This window comes from Macaca fascicularis, chromosome 3 (assembly GCF_037993035.2).
Source record: "Macaca fascicularis isolate 582-1 chromosome 3, T2T-MFA8v1.1".
NCBI classification, from domain to species: domain Eukaryota; kingdom Metazoa; phylum Chordata; class Mammalia; order Primates; family Cercopithecidae; genus Macaca; species Macaca fascicularis.
Window position 1 is genome coordinate 83,336,994 of NC_088377.1, and position 22,293 is coordinate 83,359,286.

Below are 22,293 nucleotides of genomic sequence, written 5' to 3' on the forward strand. Positions count from 1 at the left end.
GTTCTGATTGTACAGTAAGAGGTAGTGTCACACGTACAGAGCTTAATCACATCTTTATGTGGACATTACACAAATAGCCAGGGCAAAAACCTCAACATATGTTTCCCTCTTAACACTCTTCCTTGTAATCTGACCTGCAATAGTAGCACTGGCCTGAATTAAATCCTCTGGGCTTTGTGGATCTGATAAGCAACAGTTTCCTTGTTCTTGTTTATACATCTCTTCTTTCCCAGCCAGAGAGAATTCTCTGTTGCTTTCTTACAAAAAAAATGTGCCCCCCTTCTTAGCCTGGCTAGCCTCATTGCATTTCTGCCCTGTCAGTCTTTCATTTTCATTGGCAAAATGGGAAAAATGATATCTGCCTTTTCCAATATTACAGGGCTATTGCAATGATCAAATGAAGTGGTTAAGGTCCAAATGGAGTTAGTATTAAGCACCAGGAACTCTGCAGGATTCCAAGATGATTTGGTCATGGCTTCTGTCCTAATAAAGAAGAAAAATGTAAATGATTTATAGATTCGTCCTTAGTTTATCTTTATTTCCCCACCCTGTGAAAGTGGATTAATAACAAAAATAGACTGTTTGTGGTGAATTATCTTTGATAATTGCCCCTCATGCTAGAAAATAGAACCAGGATCAGTGACACTGGTGAGCAGCTGTCTTCCTCTAGAAAAACCTTTGCTCTATCATCAAACAAGGCTTACAATTTAAAAAGGGAAGAAATCATTTCATTAAAGAAAGAAGCATGAGTCAAAGGCCTTTCTCGCAGACTTCAAACTGTTAAAGGTAACTAGAGGTGACTGACCAAATTAGGTCAGGCAATAAATGAGAAATATGTTTAATCTTAGCACGATTTTCCACTCTGTTTTCTGTTTTGTTTCATAGGTGGAGGGTAGTTAAATATATGTCTACTTTGAGTTTGAAAATACACTTTAGGAATTGTATCTTATCAGTAAGTGCTTTACAAACACCATTTATTATCTGATTTGAAATATTGCTAATCCATTTGAACAATCCCGTTTATCAAAAGTATGTCAAGGAAATTTTGTGCCATATATGAATATATATACGTAAAAGTTTTCTCAGTGTTGTTAAAAATAGTAATAAGTTGAATTCAGCATAAATATCCAGCAACAGAGGATTTTTAAAATAAAATATGACACATCCAAACAATGAAATGCTGTGTAGCCACTAAATAATTTCTATGGAAATCTTTTTGGTTGGTATTTTTATATCTTTTTCCTATGTATTAATACTGGAACATAATGTTAAAAGTGCTTTTCTCCAATAATGGGATTTTAAGTAATCTTAATGTATTCATTATGCTACAGGTAATATTTTCTGTAGTTTCAAAATTAAAAAAATATGTAACATAAAAATAGAAATACCACTAAAGATAAGGAAAGAATTGTTCTTAATAACTGCAATAAAGAAAAGTCATACAAATGGCATTAATCTTTTCTGCAGCTCTGCTTACTTGCTAATAAAACAACCAAATAAAATAGTTGTTGCATATAGTAGAAGCAGAGAAAGACAAAGCTTTTATTCTAAATGGAGCCAAACTTGGCCTAGCCCAATCTGCACATGCGTACTTGCTTGGCACATAGCCTTGCTTCACAAGTCCTCTTGGCATTGTAAATATCATGGTTCTCTTTTCAAGGACACTCTGTGTGAGAAGCACTTTCTTGGCACTGGACACTAAATAATTATTAACTGACATGTTGCACTTAATAGTTTGTGGTCTCAGCTCTTGTTTATATAAAACGTTTGACCACAGCTCTAAAACACCTCATCGTGTAGGTGGGGAACTTGTCATAGGAACTCAGATGGTAGGACCCGTTGGCTGGTTACTGCTAGCCCTTGCCAGCTTTGTCCTCACTGGCTGCCAACACCCCCCGCCCCCGGGACCCTGCTACAGACACCAGGTACTCCTATTTAGAGCTGGTCATGGATAAGGAAAAGGCAGATTTGGCCACAGGATCTCAAAACATAGAGCCACTTTATGTAGAAAAATCTCTTGAACCTATCAGGAGTACCAGTTGAGCAAAAAGTGACTCATGATTAGATATATCTGAGGATGGCAAAGGGGCAAGTGAGAGAAGCTGGATTAAGTTATCCTCCAGTGAAGAATATTACTTGTGTTAACAAAGTGTAAATTTTCTGACACGTGACTTGCAAAGGAAAATGTGATTGATTAGCTGAAGAACTCCCGAAGATTGTAGCAAATCTTTAATAGTGTAATAACCTTTGAAGATTTTTTGAAGGAACGCATACAGAAGAAGAGGAAGAAAGTTCTCCCAAGTTTGACTCAGGTACATCATGTGGTGCTACCATTCACTCCTTTATATGGTGGCCTCTATATTTGCTTTGGTCTCCCTACATTGAATGCGTTTTGTTGCAATTTGCTTTTATATCAATTTATAGAAAACTTCTGAAAGAATTCCCTACATATGCTGCCTCTGCTGATTTCCTCCTGGATTCTCAACAAAACTGAGGCCGATCTCTATACCTTATCACATAACCATGGGACTGGAAATGCTTCCTCAGAGGTAACTAATGATTTTCTGATTATTCCGCTTCTTTTCATTCTTTCTCGTATTCAACTTTCCCATATCAACTTACAATTCTGATCGTACTTTTCTTCATGAAACTCTCTTTACTTTGGTGTATAAAACTCTGGTTTTGTTTTTTTCAGTTCTTCTCCTCTTCCCTTTTCCCCGTCTTTCCTTTCAACATACCTTTTAAGTGGCACTGTCCTTAGATTTCGGACTCTAGCTTCTTCCCTTTCCACATTGTGTATCTCTCCAGGTTAGCTCAGCCTCTCCCTTGACTTCACATCTTCATCTCATAAGTGACAAGTATACACCTGTGACCCAAGCTTTCTTGTGACACCATGTGAAAACTTTCATCTGCCTGCATGACATTTCTACCAGGACATTCCACCAGAGCTCAGAATAGATCTGTCACCCTCCCTAAAATGTATTGCTTTGCTCGCAGTCAGTATCTCAGCCAGTGGCACCCCCACCCTGAGGCATCCCTTCTGTGGGATGAAAACATCCCACAGCCATCTCTCTTACAATCCCATCTTTTCACTGACTCTGGTTCATTTTAATTCTGATATGGTCCTGGTTTTATCTGCTTCTTTGCTCATTACGAAGCCCGATTTCTAACCATTATCTGTTTTCATCTGGATTACTACTAAAGCCTTTGGTTTCATCTTTCTGCCTACCCTGTACTCCCTCCTCAAACGAGAAGTGCAATTGCTCCAATATATTTCCCACACAAGGCCCAATCATGTCACTCTTCCCACACACTTTTCTGGTTCCCAGTTACCTGTAATATATAGCATAAACTCTAGCTGGGCCCTCCGTCAGAGCTCTTCCTGCTGGTACCCCGCCTCCCCACCCCTCCTGTGTTGCTCCTTCACTTGTGTGCAACTTTGTCACCCCATCCCATTGCTCATGTCCTCCCCTCTACTTAAAATACCATTTCCTTTTTCCTCCTTTTCCTACTTCTTCTAATTCAATTCAACCCTTCTTGACCTAAGGCAGTCAACTGGGGACCAAAAAAAAAAAATACTGGTACTCAGAGAATGTGGTCTGAGTGTATTTAATATGCTGATTCAGACATTTGGTAATTCCTGGAATTGCAAACTACTTTCTTAAGTAAAACTATCTCATGATATTTGTTAGCTGTTCCTGTGGGGGAAAGCAAAGAACATCATTGAGTAACATGAAAACGGAAGGAAAATGACAGAGAATGACAAAACCAATGTTCCTTAATGTGACCATGTGGAATGGAATGTCTTTTGGTATACAATGCATCTTTGAGCACAGCCATGGGGATTGCTCTGGTCAATAGAATTCTCAATAGAAAGTAATCAGAGCCAGTTTTCCTAAGAATTATTTTCCAAGGAATTTCCCTTACTACAATCCAGGTTTAAAAATAACTCACAGAAACAGACAAAGGGGAAAAGGGAGAAGTTTATCATCCATAAACAAATGTAAAAACCAACAAATTTGTAAGAACAAGTCAACTAAACCTAAATGCAAAATAGTATGCTAAGTTTGAGAGAGATGCATATAGAGAGTAAGAGGTAATTGGAAGCAGATATTCTGAGGGTCAGATTTCTTTTGGCCAATTGCTGAAGAAATATACCATTTCAGTCCACTTGGACCCAGTTTTGCTCTCCAAAAACTAGAAGACCTTTAAGTATTATTTCAGCTTTAACATACCATGAATATTAACTTAATTCAATGCAGTGTGTCTCTAGTAACTGATGTGCTCAGGACGAATATCTGCCTGAGATTTAGAGATAAATTAATCTTGGGCCTTTTACCTTTAAGTAACCACTCTGTAGTGAGAGAGAATGACACATACATGTTATATTCCCTCACAGAGGGTAGACTGTGGTTGGGGATATACCAGGCATACACAAACGCAGAAAGGAGCCAGCTGAGATGGCAGAGCAAGGATGAGAAATGAGCCATTTTCAGAGCACATCTCTTTGTGACACCCACATCAGTCTAGTGACTGAGTCTCTAGTGGTGAGATCTGGGGCTCTCCTGGTCCCTGTGGCATGCAGTGTCGTTTAAATCAATGACTTCAATAAATGCATATCAAGATGCTGTAGTAAATGCAATGGAAGTGTATAAGCTTGTCATAAATATGATGGAAATACATTAGCTTGCTAGGTACTTAACAAAGTACCACGGCCTGGGTGACTGCAGCAACAGAAATTTATTCTCTTTCAGTTTTGGAGGCTGAAATCTCCAAGATCAAGGTGCTGGCAGGGCTGGTTCCTTGTAAAGCCTCTGTCCTTGGTTTGTAGATGGCTATCTTCTCGTTCTTTTCACATCTTCTTTCTGTGTATATGTGTCTAAATCTCTTATTTTAATAAACGTGCTAGTCATATTGGATTAAGGTGAAGCCTAATGATCTTATTTAACTTGATTACCTCTTCGAAGACCCTGTATCCAAATAAGAACATAGTCTGAGGTACTGGTGGTTATAAATTTAATGTATGCATTTTTTTGGTGAGGAGCACAATTTAACCCATAGCATCTAGTGTAAGAAAAAATAGACTCGTGTTTTGTTCATAATAAATGGAACCACTACCCTGTGAATAGTGAGGTGGAGTAATTAAGCACACCTGGATACAGATGCCAGCCCTCTATGTATTAGCTATATGTCCCGTGATGCTGCTGAGATTGGAGAGCTTCAGTTTATTATCTGTAATATGGGAGTAATAATTCTAACATCAGACATTTAGGAATTCTAAATCTAACATCTCAGAAATCAGGAGGAACAAAATACTGGGATACACAGAATAACATTTAACTTCATCAGGAGCACAGAGTAACCCCTTATTTGTTATCTTGAAGGCACAAAGTTGAGAACCATTAAGTCAGATATGATAGAGTTAATTAAGAAGAAATGGAATAATAGAAAATTTTTCTTGATTTAATGATTGGTAATTGAAACCTTGTCAGTACTTAATTTTCCTCGATCTTTTATGGATAATTCATGTGAAAGAGTTATTTACCACTGGTAATGACTCAACACATACCAGTGGGAAATAAACACTGAATTCTTTTTACTTGTCTCAGCATTGTGTGTTTGACTCATTCCCAAGGACATAAACAGGATTTAATTTGGAAAAAAAGAAGGATTTTTTAAAACCCTAGGGACTGTGATAACTTGCATTTATTTATTTCATTTGGCTTTGCATTGTCTCCTTAAGTGAGCATTCTACTCCTGTGTGTAATGGGTAGGTGCTTTCAACTCTAATTCTTACCACTGGCTATTTTGACTGAAATTTTCATAAATACATTACGATTCAATTTTTTTGAAATACTTCTTGACAAATTTTTCTGTTCATGTCATTCCAAATTTTATTTGCTTTCTCCACTCCCATTCTGTGGCAAAATACATATACTTCAAAGAACATCTAATTTGAATATGTTCTGAAACAAATCATAAAAGCTAAGATGCACAATGCATATTGCGCATAGAACCCATGCACTAGAGTGAAGTGGATATTTTTCTAACAATCATGGCCAACACTTATCCATTTTTCCCCCTGTGTATCAGGCATTTCTAAAGGATGGATCTTATATCTTAGTTTTATGTGAGAAAACAGGTTATGTGTGCCAGTTCACCAGCTGGGAGATTATGTAAGCAAGGTTCAAACCCAGTTTGCTAAATCTAAAATTGATGCTCTTTAAACTCCATTAAGCTTGACATCCACTTAGTAGATTAGAAGTAACTATGTGAGGGACTTAGAAGTTTCTGGAAGGAAAAAGAAGCTTCAAAATGAGCACAGCTCTGCAGAAAGTAGTGCTGGTCTTTGGAGAGATGATTATGAGTGCAGGACTATCTGCCAGACGAGCTGTATGACATTTGATGACTCTGAGTGCTGTGGAGTGCAGGGTGGAGCAACATGAGAAAAATCTGTAATAAGAACACTTGAATTTAAAAAATGTGTAGTGCATTTGAGGCAAAAAGAATATTTTTGTGACAACACTACCTCAGACAGTGTTTCAGAGGGTGAGGGGAGTCCCCCTTATCATTATCCACCATGCACTTTGGACTCTGAGGGCTCTGCTCCTGTGGCACTGTTGGTTGCCTTTCTAATTTTCTCACTATTCTTTGCTAAAGAACCTTGATTCTGTGAGAGACAGGAACGCGCCCAGCCCCCAGGCAATGCATCATGATTGATTTGGACTCATTATGACTAGTAATGACAGCCTCCTTTCTCTTTGTCAGATTCTTAATTTTAGAGCTTTCCTGATGCTCAACAAGATTTTTGTTTCTTCTCATTCCCAGCACCTCGTTCATGACTGGTATATCTGTGTCATACTTTTATCAAAACAAGATATTGTTCTTCATGCTATTAAGCAATCTTTCCTTAAATTTCTTCCTGTCTTATCATGATCACTGCTTATCATCTCCTTAATTTTCTTTTTCTGCATCTCTGTTATATTTTATGTTTTCCATGTCATTTTGTTTCATACATATATCTTTCTCTTATATTTAGTAATATATATCTTGTGTATATATTTGAAATGGCATCTAGTAGAATATATATCTAATAAAATGTATTCTGCCATGGGATTTGTTCGAATCCAATGAGATTCTTTAACCTTTTACACATAGAACTTAAAGCAATTATTTGACATAGTGGATAGAATCAATCACATTTTTGGGAAATAACTTTCTTTCAAAGGACAACAAACAAAATGCATTAAATACATATTTTAAGTCGTATTAAAAATCCAAGATCAAAAATGTAGTGAGGATGTACTGAATTTTGTTTTGGGGCAGGGGAAAGTAATGGAGTGTATGTTTGCCTCTTGCCTGAAACAAAACAAATTAGCAAAACATATAAAACAATGTGTTTTAAGACACTGAATATCAGGCACTAAATGACCATCATCTCTGAGAGACAGGAATAGAACAAGGTGAGCCCTATAATTTCTCTAGCTTACCGCCTTGAGAGGGTTTCCAGGATCAGGGGCAGGAAGAGGGAACCCAGACAGCCTAGTGGAGTTCTGAGTTGAAGAGATGAAGCTGAGAGTCAGTGGTAACAAAGTGGCTAGAATTTGCTCAACTTGGTGCTTGAGAGAAGAAAGGGCACACAGAAAGAACTCTGGCAACTTGCAGATGGTATACAATGTGTTCACAAAATCCCTGATTGCAGAAAACTACCCAACGCCAAGGAAAGAAGCATCTGGAAGGATGAAAAGCAACAGTACCCAATACTCGCACTTGGCTGCAAAGATATTAATTCCATCAGACAGCCTGGAAAGGCATGAGATTCATTAAGAATTAGGTAGAGTACACAAGAAGGCTGTGCCTCAATAGAGGGAAATATTTAGCCCTAGATTGGGCACTATTCTGGTCACAACTAAAGAATATTAAACCCCAGAGTTTCAAATTGTTTCCACAAGATTTAACTGCTCAAAACTCAAGAATATTTATAGGAATACAGAAATATCCAGCTCCCAACAAAGCAAAATTCACAGTGTATGAAATTTAATAAAAATTACAAGGCATGCAAATAAGTAAGAAAATATGACGGGTAGAGAGGAAATAAACAGAGCCTCAGAGAACTGTGGGACAACTGCAAGTAGCCACATATATGTGTGATTGAAGTGCCTGAGAGGACAGAGGGGAGGAGCTTAAAAATATTGAATAGTCAAAAATTTTCCAAGTTTGATAGAAACTACAAATCCACACATTTAAGAAGCTAAATAAATTTAAGTATAAGAAAAATGAAGAAAACAAAACTAAAGTATATCATAACCAGTTTGCTCAAAACCAGTGGTGAAGGAAAAATAAGACACACTAGCTGCTAATAACAACTAGGAAAAACAGCTTGAAAAAAGGTGCATTATGTTCAGACCAGCAGTGATAAGGATGACAGCAGATTTCTTATTGGAAACCATGTAAGTAAGAAAACAGCATGAGAACATTTTTTAAAGTACAGCAACAACAGAAGTCCAACATGCCAAGTGAGAATTCTATACTTGTTGAAAATATGTCAAAAATGAAGCTAAATAAAGACTTTTTCAGACATACAAAAGCAGAAAGTATCTGTTACCAGCAGACATATAAGAAATGTTAAAGAAAATCCTTCAGGCAGGAAGAATATTCTACCAGATGGAAATATGGATCTATAAAATTAACAAAAAAACTATTGAAATTGGAATTACATGAATAAATACATAAAATTTTCCACTTATTACTTAAGTCTCTTTGAAATATAATTGACAGTTTTCCAGAAGTAAAATTGCTGGATTATGTAGTAATTCTATTTATAGAATTCTATTTTTTTGAGGTACCTTGATACTATTTTCCAAAATGGCTGTACTAATTTGTATTTCCACAAATAGTGTGCAAGGTTCCCTTTTCTCCACATCCTCACCACTGCTTGTTATCTTTCATCTTTTTTATATTAGCCATTCTATGGGGTGATTTTTCACTGTGGTTTTAATTTGCATTTCCCTGGTGATTAGAGATGTTGAGCTTCTTTCATAAGTCTTTTGGCCATTTGTATCTCTTCTTTTGAGAGGAGTCTGTTGCAGTGAGCCGAGATCGCGCCACTGCACTCCAGCTTGGGCAACAGAGCAAGATTCTGTCTTAAAAAAAAAAAAAAAAAGAGAGGAGTCTGTTTAGATCCTTTGTTTTTTAGAAAGGTGTTTTATTTTCTTGCTATTGAGTTGTTTGAGTTTCTCATATATTTTGAATATTAGTCCCTTGTTAGATGTATGATTTACAAATATTTTCTCCTAGTACATGGGTTGTCTCTTCAATCTGTTGTTTCTTTTGCTGTGGAAAAACTTTTTAGTTTTATGCAATCTGATTTCTCTATTTTGGCTTTTGTTGTCTGTCCTTTTTGCAGTCCTTTCCAAGAAATTATTGCCAATACCATTGTTGTGGAGATATCCCCCTATGTTTTCTTCAAGTAGTTTTAGAGTTTCACATCTTATGTTTAAATCTTTTATCCATTTTGAGTTGATTTTTGTATATGGTGTGAGGTAGGAGTCCAATTTTGTTGTTCTACATGTGAATACTCAGTTTTCCCAACACAATTTGTTAAAACACCGTTCTTTCTCCATTGTGTGCTCTTGGTACCCTTGTAAAAAATCAACTGGTTGTAAATACTTCTGGTCTTTCTATTCTATTCTGTTGGTTGATGTGTCTGTTTTTATGCAGTACTATGCTGTTTTGATTACAATAGCTTTATATTTTGAAATCAGGGAGTGTGATGCCTCCAGTTTTATTGTTTTTGTTCAAGATTGCTTTGGCTATTTGAGTTCCACATAAATTTTAGAATAGTTTTTATTTCTGTAAAAATAACATTGAAATTTTGATAGGAATTGTGTTGAATCTGTAGCTTGCTGGGGACAGTATGGACATTTTAACAATATTAATGTTTTCAACCCATGAACATGGAATATGTTTTCATGTATTTGTGTCTTCAATTCTTTCATCAATGTTTTATAATTTTTATTGTACAGTAAAAGCATCTTCTTAAGTTTACTCCTAAATATTTTATGTTATTCTTTGATGCTATCATAAGTGAGATAGGTATCTTAATTTTTTTCAGATAATTTGTTCAGTGTATAAGATATAAGCAAAGGAATTGAAATTGGTGTGTCCAAGAGATACCTGCATGCCCATGTTCATTTCAGCATTACTCACAATAGCCAAGATATAAAAGCGACCTAAGTGTTCATTAATGAATGGATGTACAAAGAAAATGTGACATTTATACCCAATGGAATACTCTATAGTGTTAAAAAAGGAGGAGATTCTGCCGTTCACAGCAACATTGATGAAAGTGAAGAACATTATCCTAAGTGAAATAAGACAGGCACAAAAAGACAAATATGATCTCACTTACATGCGGAATCTAAAAAAGTTTATCTGAGAGAAAGAGAACAGAAGGATGGTTAGCAGACACTAGACGGGGAGGAGGGATGAGGAAAGGGAAGATGTTAATCAAAGGGTACAAGCTCAGTTAAACTGGAAGAATAAGTTTTAGTGATCTATTGTGTTACATGGTGACCCCAATTAATAATAATATATTTTGTATTTCAAAGTAGCTAAAAGAATTAATTTTTAACACTCTCACCCCAAAAAATGACTTTGGTGAGGTGACGAGTATGTCAATTAGCTTGAGTGAATCTTTCTACAGTGTATACATAGATCAAAGTATCACATTGTATTCCATAAATATACATAATTATTATTTGTCAATTAAAAAGAAATAATTAAAAATATAATTGTCTAAACAGAAATAGTAGCAATTTAGTGAGGGATTCATCACATTGTAAAAATAAAATGTTTGACATTAAAAACACACAGGTTGGGAATGGAGAATAGTATATTGCTGGAAGGTTATATACTATACACGAAGTGGTATAATATATGATGATAGACTATAGTAAGTTAAAGATGTATACCATAAACCTTAAAGAAACCACTAAAATATAAAAAAAGATCGTTAGCCAATAATCCAGTAAAGAAGATAAAATAAAATCATAAAAGCATTCAATTAACTCTAAAGAAGGCAAAACAAGAAAGGGGATAAGAAATGACGATAGTGAGACAGTAGACTTAAGCCTAACCATTGGTAATATTACACTGAATGTAAATTGTGCAAGCCTCAATTAAAACATGGAGATTGTTGGGTTAGATGTGAGAAGCAAAACTTATCCATATGTTGCATAGAGAAAACATGCTTGAAATATAAAGATACAAACAAGTTAAAGTAACACTAATTAAGAGAAAACTGAAACAGCTAAATAGATTTCACAGCAAAGAACATTGCCAGGAACGAAGAAGGCCATTTTTAATGATGAAAGAGTGGATTTGTCAAGAGAATACAGCACGTTTAAATTGACAAAAAAATGCTTCAAAACACTCTAGGCAAAATTTATTAAAGTAGAAATAGAAATATCCACAATCATAGTTGAATATTTCAATATACCCTTTCAGTACTGGAAGAAGCAAATAGACAGAAAATAAGTGAGGATACAGAGAATTTAACAATTAACCATCAATCAACTTGACCTGTTTGACATTTATAGAACATTTTACCCTAAAACAATGTAATACACATTTTTCCAAAACACATAACATGTTTTCAAAGATAGGCCATATTCCAGGATGTGACATAAGTCTACATAACTTTGAAATAATTCATCACTTAAAGTATATTTTTCTGACTAAAATAGAATAAATTTGGAAATCTAAAAAGTAAGGATCTCCAGAAAACCTTTAAGTATTTGGGATGAAAAACACATCACTAAATAATACATATGAATGAAATTCAAATGAATTTCAAATGAAATATCAATATATCAAAATTTGGAGAGTGCTGCTAAAGCAGTACTTAATAGAAAATTTGTAACACTAAGCACCTTTATAAGCAAAAATAATATATGTCAAATCATTGCTCTTAATTTTCATTTTAGAAAACTGGAAAAAGAAGAACAAATGGCATTAAAATAAATAGAAGAAAAGAAAAAGTAAAATTTATTTGAGAAGTATTAAAGACTTGAATATTTATATAACTAAATATGAAGCAATCACCTTTCCATAAATCAGACCATATGGCCTGCAAAGCTTTCAAGGTAGAGATCAGTTTTATACAGATTTTTATAACAACTGGAAAAGATGGAAAACTTACGTAATCCTTTGAGGCCAAGGAATCTTAATATCAAAACTAGGCAAAAATATTATGAGAAATGGTCACACAGAATCATTTTTCTCTTGTATTTTATAATTTTGTGTGTGCATATACTTATATAAATCTATATGGATATTTCCACCAATTTTTGTAAAAAGGTAATACTCATGATCAAATTGTATTTTGTCTAATATTCATTGCAAAATTCATTCATAAATGTAATTCATTCCACTTGTAGATTTACGAAGATAAACAATATGATAATTTCAATATATGGAAAAAAGTTTTTTTATATGACTCTCCATGAATTAATAATTAAATGTAGGATTTTCGTCAAAATTAAATCTTAGTAATTTAGAAATATAAGGAAACTTTCTTAACCAGGTAGAGGATATAAAAAAAATAAAGCACACGTATTTCTAAATGGGGAAAATTTAGAAAACTTCCCTTTGAATTTCAGAATGCATTAAGGATGCCTAATATGACAAATTTTATTCAACATTGTGTTGGAACTTCTAGTCAGTGCAACCATATAAGTTTAGAGATTGGAAAGGAGGAACAAGGAATGTTACTTGCATTTTATATACATTTATATAGAAACCTCTAAATTATCTGATTACAAAACATTATCAAACATAATACTTGTATTGAGCAAACTGGCTGCATATAAAACAACTATAAAAGAGATTTTTATATTTGTAGTGAACAATTAAAAACAATGAAGAGAAGTCATCATTCACAATAGGTTCATAAAATATCAAGTCAGGAAAAACCTAATAACATGTGTAAGATAGCTGATGATATATTTAAACTATTTCTAAATTTATATATAGATTAGAAAGCTATTAGAGTTAGTATTCTTCTAACAAATTGATAAGATGATTCTAAAATTTGTACAGAAGAATAAAGGACCAAGGTTACAGTGGCCAATTGTGAAGGAAAACACTACATGAGGACTTGAACTTACAGAAACCAGAACTTATCATGTATTTTGTAGTAATTTAGATGGTTTGGTAAAGGTGTAGGAATAGACAAACCGATGATGGAAAAACAGTCCCAAAATATGATAGATATTGCAAATATTAGTGGAGAAAAGAGTAAGAGCTCAATAAATGAACTTGGAAAATATATTATTCACAAAAAAATTAAAATTGGAGCTCTACCTCACTTATATATCAATACATAAGTTACCTCTAGTAAAATAAGGATTCAGTTGTTGAATCTAAAGTTATAGATTGTACTTCTGGGAAAATGGAGTAGGCACCATTTTTCTATTGAGACTTCACAATTCTAGACATTATATATAAAACAAGCATAAGATGACTCTGAAAGATGGAGAAAAGAGACAGACTGGCTGGCTGGGAACCACAAGCCCCAAAGAACAGCCTGCTGGTGAATTCCCTGGGTGCTCTTTTTGCCCCTTATTTGTCCCAGATTGGGTGTTGAAGAAGCCAGGAACCCAGAATGCCAACCATCACACACAAAAAACCTCAAGAAAATCCTGACCCCTTTAGTCAAAGGATCAGGAAAGGCAATAACTGCTTGACTGCAACTGAACGTCACAGGAAAAACTATGGCACCATCCCCTCCTCCACCAACAAAGGCTGGGAGGCTCCTAGACTTTCACCCTCAAAAGGCTGTGCTGGGGACTTTCAACACCTGCTCCCCATGGATGGTATCTGAGAAGGCCATATAAGGAGCCAGTATTTCACCCTCCCAGCCAGTAGTCACACTCCTCCTTGGTGTTGGTGGAGGCTACGTGGGGCTTGGGCTTCCCCATCAACCCATCAGGATTGAGGGACCCTTCTCTACTCACAGGGTGGTATCGGATGAGGCTGAATAGAGGCTCAGGACTTACACGTTCGCCCACTGGTAAGCAGACCATTCCTACTGTATTTCAGTGAAGACCATATGGGGAGCAGAAACTTCCAACCCTTCCCAGCAATAAGAGGGAGCCCCTTGCTTGGCTCAGGTGTCAATGGAGCTCCACCTGGCCGTAATGAGGTAGCAATTCCCTCTACTTCTGCTGCAGCTGTGTTGCAGAAAGCCAGCCAAAAAGGTTTCAGTAAGATCCAGACTCTTATGCCATAACAAGAAAATGTTTAGATTTCAACAGAAAAATCACTAGTCATATAAAAAACCAGGAACATCTCAAGCTGAAGAATAAAAGACAATTAATATATGGCAAAAATGAAGTGACAAGAATGTTAGAATGATCTGACCAAGATTTTGAAGTAACTGTGATAAATATTCTTCAATATGCTATTACGAACAGTCTTGAAACAAACTTAAAAAGACTCTCCCCAAACAAAAAAGTATTAAAGAAATAGAGACACAAAGATAAACCACATGGGCATACAATTACTTAAGAAAGCTGCTCAGTGAATAAGAAAGTGGATTGCATAATAAAGAAATTATTCAATCTGAACAACAGAGAGAAAAGACACTGAAATCACTGAGCCAACCCCCAGGAACTGGTGAACTCACTCTAATAAAAGACATGGCATTTGTGTCATCAGAGCCCTGGAAAGAGAGAACAAAGAGGATGTTTAGAAAAAGTACTGAAAAAGTAACAGTGAAACATTTCTGAAATTTGGCAAAAGGACATATACTTACAGATTCAATAATCCTAGTGAACCTCAAACAGGATAACCCTAAGGAAATCCTCTCCAAGACCCATCATAACTAAATTTCTGAAAATTAAAGACAAAAAAAATTTTGAAAATCAGTGAGAAATGACAGGCGAAACATAACTCAAATGAAAGCAGATTTTTAAAAAAATCATAAATCAAGGAAGTCAGGAAAAAAATGACAGTATTTTTCAGTTGCTGAAGGAAGAGAATTGTCAATTTATACCCAATGAAAATACTCTTTAGGAATAAAGAGGAAATCAAGACATTCTCTGATGAGAAAATCTAAGAGACTTTGTTGCCAACAGACCTGCCCTAAAGCAATCGCTAAATGAAGTTCTCTAAACAGAAAGAAAATGATTTAATAAAAGGACTCTTGGGACATTAGAGCAGATGAAAGCATGTAAGAAAGAGCAAGAGGGTCAATAATAGACTTTTTCTCTCCTTTTGAGTTTTCAAAATTATTTTTGACAGCTAAAGCAAGCATCTTACCACAGTTTGATGTGGTCCTCAATGCACGTAGAGGAAATGTTTCAGTTAATTATAATTGGGGCAGGGTAAAGGATCATAATGGTAAGTGTTCCAAACCTCACTACAAGTGCTAAAATGTTGATACCAGCAGACTGTTACCAAGCACTGGTGAGGATGTGTTAGAAACTGGGTCCTATAGCATATTTTTGGTGCAAGTTTAAAATCCTACAGCCATTTCTTTAAAACATGTATAGGCCGGGCGCAGTGGCTCATGCCTGTAATCCCAGCACTCTGGAAGGTTGAGGCGGGTGGATCACTAGTTCAGGAGATTGAGACCATCCTGGTCAGCGTGGTGAAACCCATCTCTCCTAAAAATATAAAAATTAGCTGGGTGTAGTGGCGCGTGCCTCTAATCCCAGTTACTTGGGAGGCTGAGGCAGGAGAATCGCTTGGACCAGGGAGTCGGAGGTTGCAGTGAGCCAAGATTGCACCACTGCACTCCAGCCTGGTGACGGAGGGACTCGGTCTCAAAAAAACAAAAACAAAAACAAAACAAAAACCCAACTTGTGTATGCCCTTACCGTTCATTGAACCTAGCATTCAAATTCTAGTGCATTTATCCTAGAGAAATGAAATCTTATGTCCATACAAAAACCTGTCCATGAATGTTCATTGCAGCTGTATTTGTGATAGCTCAAACCTGAAAACAACCAATACATCCTACAACAGATGAATAGTTAAAGAAACTGTGTACATTAGTAGCATAACGTACTATTTTGAAATAAAAAGCAACTAATTATTGATACATACAAGTAGGATGGAACTAAAGGGTACTATGCTGAATAAAAAAGGTTGATCTTAAAATATCATACATTGTATGACTGCATTTATATAACATTCTTAAAGTGACAGGATAAGAAACGTGAAGAATAAATTGACATTTGCCAGAAATTAGGGATGCTTAGGTGGGGAAGGAGATGGGTGAGACATGACGGGTATGGCCATAAAGAGGTGGCACAGAGATCTTGCTGGTGGTGGGCCAGCCTGCACCTTGAATGCTGTGGGGTTATATGAACTTACACATGTCATAAAATGACACAGAACAACATATTTATGCTATACCAATTCCAATTTCCTGGTTTTGATATTGTACCAGAGCTATGGAAGATGTAAACATTGGGAGAAATTGGATGAGGGGTACTGGGTGAGGGGACTTATTTATAAAGTTTGCAATTTCCTGTGAATTTATAGTCATTTCAGAATTAAAAGTTAAGAAAAGAAGTAAAACTGTAAAAGTTTCACAAGAAAATATGGATAAATAGTTTAGTCCTTACATAGCAAAAGTCATTTTAAACAAAATACTTAAATATAGGCTATATAATACTTAATAAAATTGACTGTACTGAAAATGAAAACTTTCATGAACCACTCCCCAAACATGAAGACTGCTGCGCATGGCATTACCTGCCTGTAATCCCAGCTACAGTGGGGACTGAAGTGGGAGGAACGCTTGAGCCCAGGAGTTCCAGGCCAGCCTGGGCAACGTAGTGAGACCCTGCCTCAAAATAAGATTTTTTAAAATTAAAAAACATGAAAAGACACTTTAAAAACTAGGAGAAGATGTTCTCAACAAACACATAACTGATGAAAAGTCAGTATTGAAAACAAATTTAAAAAATTCTGAACATCACTAGAGAAAGTACAAACCACACACAAAAAAACCATTGGTATTCAACACACAGAAGAGAAAGTATTAATTTCTAATAGATGTCTGAAAAAAATCAACATGATTGTTGATAAAGAAAATGCAAATCAAACCCACAATGTGACCCAATTTCACATTCATTTGACTAGCAAAGCTGGAAAGTGTCTCCTTATGAAGGATGGGGAGGACCTATTATTCACTGCTGTTAGGTTTGTATATGATAGAGACTTTCTAGAAAACAGGTTAATGTCACTGTGTAGGGCTGGATATCCACACATCCTACCACATAGGAATTCCGTATCTACCCAAGAGAAAGCCTTGTACACAACACAATGTATGAGAAAAGTCATAGAGAAGTGTTGGGCATAACTCAAATGTTCTTCTAGAAGAATGAATGAATAAACTGTAGTATAGTCACGCAAATGAATCTTAAAAAGGAGAAAGATAAATAAACTAAACTATATGCAATATGGATGAATCATAGAAAGTTAAAAAAGCTAAAATATTAAATATAAATTCTCTTTTGATAAGATTTTAAAACTATGACAAATTAGGAATGTATACTACATAAATAATATGAAAGATATAAATAAAATTAAAATAATATAAAAATGACAAAAATTGATGAACATGGGGGTTGGAGTGATGGTTATGCTGATGGAAGTAGGTGGGGAAAGAGACAGAGACAGAGAAAATATCTCTTTCAGATTGACCGGGGAAAGACTAGGGGATAAATGGGTGACGATTTGTCAACATGAAATCAAACCAAAGCAGGATTTTATTTCTAGCCCAATAGTGTGTGTATGTGTGTGTATGTAAGGTTGTGAAATGCTAAATAAAAATAGACTCTGAAGTCAAATTCAGCATTTTATTTTATTTTGTAACAGAGAGCCCAGAACAAAATAGAGGAGCTGTGCCGTGGAGTTGAACCAGTGCATTTTTCAGTTCTGTTCTAATTCAAGTTCATTAGTTACTTTAGTTTATGCCAGTCTGGATGGAATTCTAGCTTTGGCAACTCACACTGGAACATTTTTTTGACTTTTGATTTTCTGAAAATTGATTAAAATTTTAAAAGTTGAAAACATTTTCAAAGGTTTATAGTTTGATAGTTAAAAATTTAGACTTTCTCAAATATTATTGAGCTCACAGTTGAAAATGTGGTTAGAGCTAGCCAACCTTTATGACCTCAGCACAGATAAAATGGAAAAAAATCTGGTTGTAATAAAATTATAACACTCATATATTTTCGAGTGAAGAAAGAGTTAAAATGACAACAGCAACAGAATGATTGTGTTGGAGTTCAATTAAGACATTCTCATGTATCTCATACTTTCTTTAGCCCTGACTAATGGATGTGAAACTGCTGGCATGGACACTATCCAGGATGTCCAGTAAGTACTGTCATTTCTAACAAGTAAACATAACAACATCGCAAACAAGCAATAAATCAAAGAAGATGGCTCTCTCTATTTATAAGCACTAAAATGTAACATTCCCCTTTGTAGATTTCTGGAAAGAGTTTGCAGACATAAAGCAAGCACTCATCAGTAAAGTTCTTATTTTAACCAAATTATCTGCCCAGATGGAAGTTTTATTTTGTTTGAGTGGGCATGTGACAGTATCACTCTGAAATGATGGTGCTGGTTCTGGCATATTGCATCTGGAAGAGATGTAATGAGTATTATTGTATTTCTTTGAAAATACATCATTATGCAAAAATTATCTCTTGGAATAAAATTTCTTATGTTTGGTAAAAGTCCAAGAGAGAAGATTTTAAATTCCAAGCATGAATATTATCCCAATGTGAGTTATTAATTAGAAGGCAAGTTTTCCTCATGAGCATTCTGAGTTTAAATATGTTATTTACAAGTATAATAGGCAAATGAAACCATTTAAAAATTAACGGAATGTGTCTCTCCAATTCTATCCTAGCTTGATTCTCTCATGCTTATTTCACCCCCATGAGAGTTCACAACAAGACCTTGCTGTTTGACATTTCATTTAGTTTCAAATATTGGCTAAAAGGGAATCAAATCTATGTATTCATACATATGAATGACATGTTTCAGGCCACCCAGTGTAGACTGTTATGGCTTTCTCTCAATATTCATGACTCCAGTCAGGATCATGATGGACATGCCCAAGTTCAGTTTGATTGAAAGTAGCACGAATATAGAAGGACTAGAATTGGGGAGGGGGAGTGTTGAGTCTAGATTTCCTATTACAATTTGAACAATGAAAATTTGATTGTCTTGGATGCTTCTGAAAACTTCCCACCAAAATATATCTAAATAGAACTGGAGTGTGAATTTGTAACATGAAGTGTAGATGTTTAGTCCAAGTGCAAAATATCCTTAAAGACCTTATTTTGAAATTCACCTTTTATCCTCTATAATATATGCTTGGTTGAATGTAAAAACATAGATGTAGCACAAATACCAGTTAAAACCATTGCAGTCTCATTCAAATCATTTAGAACAATCAACACTCAAGACTTGAGCACCAGAACAGGAGAGAGGATGAGCTCCTGAGTTGAACTACGTTTAAGAAAGAGAGTTAGAGACCGGTGAAAGGCAGTCAGAGAGATAAGGGGCACAATTGAGAATGGATTACCAGAAGACAAGAGAAGAGACCAGTCAACAATATCAGATAAGTCGGAGAAAGTGAGAAAGGCATGGACATGAGCTGACACGAGGCCACTGAACTTGATGATGGAGATATCATTAGGGCTTGTAGAGACAGACAGCTGTTTCTGAAGAATGATTTGAGGGAGAGAAATGTCAATGGCTTACAGAAGAGGTGGAGATCAGTTGGCCCCTTTCTAGTGAGGGTTGAAGATGAGAAGGAGGCAAAGAGGAGAGAAAGAAGGAGAGATACAGCCAATTATTTGCATTTTTATATTTGTAGCAAACAACTAGAAAAGATGAAGATAAGTCATTGATAATAGTCTAGTATCATATAAAATACCAGAAAAATGTCTAGCAAAAATATGCAGGATATTTACCAATATATTGATCTCTCCCTAGAGTCAAGTATCAGTATTCTGTGTTCTTTATTTAAACTCATAAGATGATTCTAACATTTATATAGAAGATATACTCAAAAGGAATAATAAAATGATGACAAGAAAGGCAATACATTTTTTGATTACTTTTGGTTTCTCCATAGAGAAAATGGCCATGTCACCTGGTGGGAAGGTGGGAAGGCAACTGCCTGTCTTTTTCCACCTGCAGTAATAACCCAGCTGCCTTACTGATATGTGTCAAGGACATCTTGAGACATCCTCCAATTCCTCAGGCAATTTCTCCATTGAATATAGCCACTATAAGACAGTGCACCAAAATAGATGAGGGTGTAGTCATGGGAGCTTGTTTCCTTGAGAAGGTGAGTCAGGAAGCTCCCAGGACGGAAGACCTTCTGGGGAGATGGCCCAGTACAATCTAGGGTCAATAGTCTCAGCTACTTGGGAATCACCCTCTGATGTGGCCAAGTGAGGCTTTTAGATAAAAGGGTAGTCATAAGCATTGAGAAAAATACTTTAGAGCTCCATGTGAAAAACAAATCCTTTCTCTGGTGTCGTTTGGGTTTGGCAGTATAGTTATTAGAAATTCTGTCTGGGGCTTCTGTTCTTTCCTGCTCTCGGCCCTTCAGCATATGAAACCAGCATACCAGATGACCACGTATGATCCAGTGTTGTCAAAGGAGAAGCTGAGGAGGTGTTAGACTTCTTGGATGCAAGTGGAGGCTGGAGTTGGCTACTATTGGATGTGCTGAGTGTAGTTCAACACCGTCTGATGGTGTCATGATGATACTGGAGGCGGGCAGGGAAGTGCTGGGAGGAGAAGGGTGGGTCCCTGGTGAGGGCTCCAGTCCTGGGCCTGTGCCCAGGGACATAGGTAGGGACAGACACTCCTGCCTTACCGTCCAAATGTTGCATTTCCCAAGACCACCCTGGCCCACCATGCCCCATCCTGTGCCTGTAAAAACCCCGAGACATGAGCACAGACACGAGCAGCTGGACACTGAGAGGAACACACCAGCGGAAGAAAACACAAGCGGCTGGATGTCGAGAGGAATGCATCAGCATAAGAACACACCAACAGTGCCGGAACACTGGCAGGCCATCGACTGGCAGAACGACACTAAGTTTGACCAGGATGGTCGGAGGAGAGCCCGGCCACTGAGCAGCCCGACTCGAGGGGAAAACCACATTCCCACTCCATCTCCCTTCTGGCTCCCCCATGGGCTGAGGGCTCTTTCCACTGAATAACACCTTGCACTCATTCTCCAAGCCCATGTGTGATCTAAGTTTTCTGGTACACCAAGGCAGGAACCCCGGGATACAGAAAACTCTCTGTCCTTGTGATAAGCCAGAGGGTCTAATTGAGCTGGTTTACACAAGCCACCTACAGAAGGCAGAACTAAAAGAGCACCTTGTAACACACACCCACTGGGACTTCAGGAGCTGTAAACATCACGCCTAGACACTGCCATGGGGTTGGAGTCCCACAACCTGCCCGTCTGCATGCTCCCCCTAGAGGTTTGAGCAGCGGGCCACCGAAAAAGGCAGCCACACCCGCCGTCGCTCGCCCTGCGAGGGGCACAAGGGAATTTTTCCTTTCAATGAGGCCAAGATTTATTTTTTTCTTTAGCCAATTAATTTGCTTAATATTAGATAATAATGCTATGTAAACCATATAATGTCAGAATAATCTATTCATACAGTTTTAAATAACACAGGTAGGATTGATCTTTGTTGCTGGTGCATCCATTGTTTTGCTGGTGCATCCATTGTGTTGCTGGTGCATCCATTGTGTTGCTCTGCTTACAGCGCTGACTGTTCCCTCTCAAGCTTTGATCATGCTCAATCTCAGCACATTTGCATCATTCTCATTTTCCGTCTTCTGGCAGATATGTTGATGACGAACCATATTTTAGTCATCCCTTCGCCCCAACAACTAATATAAACCCTGTCCCAGATTGTGCTTAGTAAATCTTGCTGCGTGGCTGAATGAATGAATGAAATCCAAAGCTCAGTACTGAGAAGTAGCGGCTATAATTTAACAAGCTTCTGACTTAAAAAGACTCTCTTCTCTCTGTCCTGTTCAAAGTCACGGTTTTAAAACATCTATATTCTTTATACCTCTGTCCTCCCTCCAAAATCTTGCAGAGAGGAAGGTGGGAGGTCAGATAATGGATATTTTCTTTGCTGTGTGAAATGGGTTAGACTCTCACTGGGCACACAGGCAATCCCAAGACCTTTCAATCACTCCATAACTATCACC

The 22,293-nt window shown here is 36.6% G+C and overlaps 1 long non-coding RNA gene across 1 annotated transcript in view; it reads left to right on the plus strand.

The window, feature by feature from the left end:
- Window positions 1-1,786: 1,786 nt before the first annotated feature.
- The window catches only part of LOC107129196 (uncharacterized), a 43,433-nt gene continuing 22,926 nt past the window's right edge, over window positions 1,787-22,293 (plus strand). The window contains exons 1-3 of the long non-coding RNA XR_001489421.4: window positions 1,787-2,312; window positions 2,425-2,549; window positions 18,348-18,399. This is a non-coding gene — a long non-coding RNA (uncharacterized lncRNA). The remainder of the gene's footprint in view (window positions 2,313-2,424; window positions 2,550-18,347; window positions 18,400-22,293) is intronic.